The sequence below is a fragment of the Macrobrachium rosenbergii genome, chromosome 43 (genome assembly GCF_040412425.1).
Source record: "Macrobrachium rosenbergii isolate ZJJX-2024 chromosome 43, ASM4041242v1, whole genome shotgun sequence".
Taxonomy (NCBI): domain Eukaryota; kingdom Metazoa; phylum Arthropoda; class Malacostraca; order Decapoda; family Palaemonidae; genus Macrobrachium; species Macrobrachium rosenbergii.
The window spans coordinates 4,993,678-4,998,455 of NC_089783.1; the positions used below are offsets into that span (position 1 = coordinate 4,993,678).

General features: G+C 36.1%; 1 pseudogene; it reads left to right on the plus strand.

Annotated features, from left to right (window-relative positions):
- The first annotated feature begins 270 nt into the window (after positions 1-270).
- On the plus strand, positions 271-2,115 carry LOC136828476 (uncharacterized; annotated as a pseudogene).
- Positions 2,116-4,778: the final 2,663 nt, after the last annotated feature.

Sequence of the window (4,778 nt, forward strand, 5' to 3'; positions counted from 1 at the left end):
CTGAAAATGCGGACACTCTTGTTGGTTATCTGTAGATGTGTCATTATTGTCACAAAATTAGGATGTAAAGGTGCCTTTTGATTGAACTTAGGTAGAAATGGGTCGTTTTAAATCTGAAGTATGAAGACGTGTGAAATAATTCATTAAAATTATTTTGAATTATGACACTATAGTTACCAAACATTCAACCAATCTAGCAAAGATGTGCCGATTGTCTGAAAACTATTAGTTTTTTTGCAGATATTGCCCACTCCATCTGTGTTCAATAAAATGAATGGACGCGGGGAAAAATTTCTGAAGTTAGCTCTAGCGAAGAATACCCATGGCATAGGCCTAAAGCTAATTTCAACGATGCTGACACAGGTAATTTGTGATTAATCTATGAGTATTAAGTCGTAAATATTTGCTGCTTTAATCCTATCTGGTGTATTATTTTGAACTCATAACAAGCTCACTTTCTATCCTGTTACAACTGAATTCCTCATTGAAAAATACTTGTGATTTTTGTGTGCTATCCTGATTTTTTGTTTCTCTCCCTGCAATGGCCTCCATAGCTGTTCTCAAAATTATTTCATTTATTTCTGCCACTACGTTTGAGAGCAGATATTATGAATATTTTGCACATGAATATATTAGAAAATGGTACTTCTCATGTTATTAAAAATATTTCTTCCCTACCACTTCTAGGCTTTGGAACAATCTTCCTGCAGGTGTTTTTCCTGATACTTATAATCTTTCTTCCTTTCAAGAGACAGGTCTATCATCACCTAAAGTCTTGAGTCCCTTTGTTTTCTCTTTTTCACAACCATGGGCTAGATGAAAGCCAGGAGCTTATCCCATCAGTTTACAGCTTAAAAAAAAAAAAATTAAATCACAACTTGATAATAAGGAAATTTGAATATATTTGATTTCAACTGATAACACGCCCCACAGACAGAGCAAGAAAACCAGATCTAAATAGGGTTAAAAATTCTCTTGCTAACTTCTTTGTTTCAAATTGTTAGCATCTTTTGAATTTTTCCACGCATTAAAAAATATATATATATATTCTCATGCTAACTTCTTTATTTCCATTTTTTAGGATCGTTACAAGAAAGAGCCAGTGACTCTTTGCAAAGGCAGAGTAAGAACATGGATGAGGACTCTCACACCTCTTTGGAAGGAGAACCATCTACTTCTAAAGCCCACATAAACTTAGTTTCTAATGAAGAACATTTTACCAATTCTGATTTGGGCGAGAACTACTACGTTGATTCTAATGTTCAATTGCCTAAGGACACGTCTGATGACGAATCAAGCAGTTCTTCCTCAGAATCAAGCAGTTCTTCCTCAGAATCAAGCACTTCCTCCTCTGCTTTAGTGGATTCAGACGATTCTGTTAAAGACAAAGATTATGTTCCCGAGCCAGAATTATTGGGTACTACAGAAAAAGACCAGAGTAATGATAGTGATGAATATTCAGGAGATCAAAGTGGTACAGAAGGCATCTTCAATAGTCCAGCGAAGAAACAAGGTTTTAAAAGAAAGAGAAACCCACAAACATGGTACAGAAATGCACAGAAAAAACTTAGAAATGAAGGAAAATCTTACAAGATGGCGTCCAAGAATCACCGGGAGAGACCTGCAAGAGCAATGAAGCCTCCTTGCACTGAAAATGTAGGCTTAAGTGCTTTTCAACCTTTTCAAATGAAGAGAGAAAACCATATTTAGTGATTATTGGTAATTAGGATCTTTAGAGAAACAACGATTATTCATATTAAATTGCATGGAACAAATCGAGCCCTCTTACAGATATATTCGTGTTGGTGGAAAGCGACCTCCAAGGAACCTGAATAATGCTTTTTCTTCAATGTTGATGGTGAAAAAGAGAGTTTGCAAATTATTTTTCAAAAATACTTTAGATATCAACGACAGGCCTATTCGCACAGTACAAGAGAAAAAGGGCAAAAGTGGTAGGAGTCCTTATGGAGCCTGAAAAAGAGGACAGCACACCAAGACTAAAGGTCTCGACCAATCTACTGTGGACAAAGTACGACAACACATCGATTCCATCCCAAGAATAGAAAGCCACTACATGAGAGCAAATACATCGAGAGAATTCATAGATGGCAATAAAACAGTTGCAGAACTTCATAGAGACTATGTGAACATTTGTAAAGAAGAAAAAGTTGAATATGTAAATTATGCCTACTACTATAACATATTTAAAAATGAATACAATATTTCATTTTTCAGCCCTAAAAAGACCAATGTGATACCTGCGAGGCGTTTCATAATGCAACCGATGCTGAGAAACAGAGTTTGAAAGAAAATTATGACCAACATCACTTAGAGAAGCAGCTCTCCAGAAACGAAAAAATGTGGACAAAACAACTACTCCATCTACCCATGCTGTCGCAGTGTATGACCTACAAGCAGTCTTCTCTCCCCAAAGGAGAAGTTTCTCACTTCTACTATACATCAAAGCTCAACGTTCTGAACTTCACTATCTATGATTTAAAGTCCAATGAATGTTATTGCTATGTGTGGGACGAATCAAATGGTCACAGAGGCGTGAATGAATTGGGTAGCTGTGTACTAGATTTCATGAAAAAATGCTCAGAAAAGGGAATTACTGATATAACATGCTATTCTGATAATTGTGGTGGCCAGCAGAAAACAAATTCATGCTCTCATTGTACCTATACGCAGTCAACTTTTGAATATTAAATCTGTTACTCACAAGTACTTGATTCGAGGGCACACCAGAATGAGGGCGATTCTGCCCATTCGCTCATTGAACGAAATATGAAAAGGCTTCGAAAAAGTCGGCCAATTTTCCTGCCTGAAACTTTCATTACCGGAATCAGAACAGCAAAAAGAGGGGAGAACCATTCAAAGTAAAAGAAATGACCTTTGAAGATTTCCTTAACATATAACTGATTGCAACAGATTTTGGGTTCTTTTGAACATGAAAGGCATCAAGATGAACCAGATTAAAGCTTTGAAATTATCAAGCGAGTCACCCTGCTCAGTTTTCTGCAAAAACTCTTATCAGAAGGATTTTCATGAAGTGATTGTACTTAAAAAGAAGAAGAGCGACGGTGTGACACTGATACCTTGTTACAATTCGAAGCCTGAATATCCTGGCCAAGAAAGATGGCTTAATGAAATTGTGCACTGAGAATCTGATCCCTAAACAGTACAAGCCCTTCTATGAAAACCTTTAGAACATCTACTTATTTGTTTCTTTCATTAGATACTTCTGTTACAATGCATTTTTGTCTGTTCAACTATTTTAGTCTAAGAAACGTTCACCAAAAGCATAAAATTGCCAAAGGTAATAATTAAACAGGTAGCTAAAAACTTTATGAGATGTTATTTCACATCGCTTATGTTTTTTCTATGTTCATGGATGGAATTATTATTTTCTTTCTTTCATAGATACATGAATAAACATTTATGTTTGCTCTTTTTTCTATCTATAATGTTGCTATTTCCAAGACTTAGTTCTAGTCTAATAAAGGTCTCGTTGAGGCTTAAAATGACCAAAGTTATTTCTTATGTTTTTGTCTCTGCTTATAAATGAGAATTATTTTTTATTCAAGAGATGCTGATTATTTTGCTATGTTTTACAGAATAAATCTGAAAGTTTATTCAGCGTTTTTCTTGTCCTTATCATTTGCTAACTACAATGAAGGAGCGTCATTTTATTCACTTTACTAAAAATCCTTCCTTTAAAACACAATAGTTTTGTAGATATAACGTATTATTTGTTGTTATTATCAACTTTGTCTTTAGTTTTGGATTCATAACGTCACAAGTTCGTATCATGTTTATTAAAACTGCTACAATAATATTTAAATTTGAAAAAGTTAAGTCTAGACTGCCTTAGTTCTCTTCACTAACAAATTTTGCATCAAATAAGTCAATACAGAGTTTTTCAATCGCTGGCGAATATTTGTAATCATGTGTCAAAAGGTAAATACCTCTCTAGTGAAAAATGAGGATTTTTGAGATATGACATTATTCGAATTAATGAGCGATATGTTCCATCGTCCACTACATGTTACTTAATTAAGAAACCAGTCTGGACCTTTGTGTGCCTTTGAATTATTCAGTTCTTTGGAACTCAGTTACATCTGCAGGTAAATCTTGTAATGTGACATATCTTAAGATTTAAAAATTTGAGGGTGAAGATCAGGCCCAGCTTTAAAGCATTAACATGCATGTCTGCCGAGGATTAAAAAATTTTTACGGAGGTAGGGAAGGGTATGACATCAAAGGGAGAACAGCTGCTCCAGTGGGTTCAGGATGAAGTTACTACCACTAAAAAATCCAGAGAAGAAGAGAGTACAAATTGCAGCTGGAATGGCTGAAACAAGAGGAGAGGGAGAAATAGGCCTAGAAGCAGCGGCAGCATGAACTAGATTTGAAGAAAAAGGAAGTCAAGATCGAGAAAACCAAACAGGACAATTCCATGGCATGGCTCAACACTGAGCCGAAAATCCCGCCCCAGACTCTGCGCCTTTCATTATCTCCAATACCAGCCACCTCACGCCGAAGAGGAGTGAAGCAGAACCAAAAGTAAGGCTAGATCAGGTGGAAACGCTCTTATCTGAGTACAATCCAACAGACACTGAGAAGGCCATGCTCCTTGCAAAACACATGACAGAAAAGGGTTAGGACACCTTAATGAATGGTGACAAGGGAAACCTTGAAAAGGTAAAGAAGGCTGTAGCAATCGCATACAAAATCATGTCTGAGTGCTGGAGGCAGAAACAGCAAAGTCTTCCCAA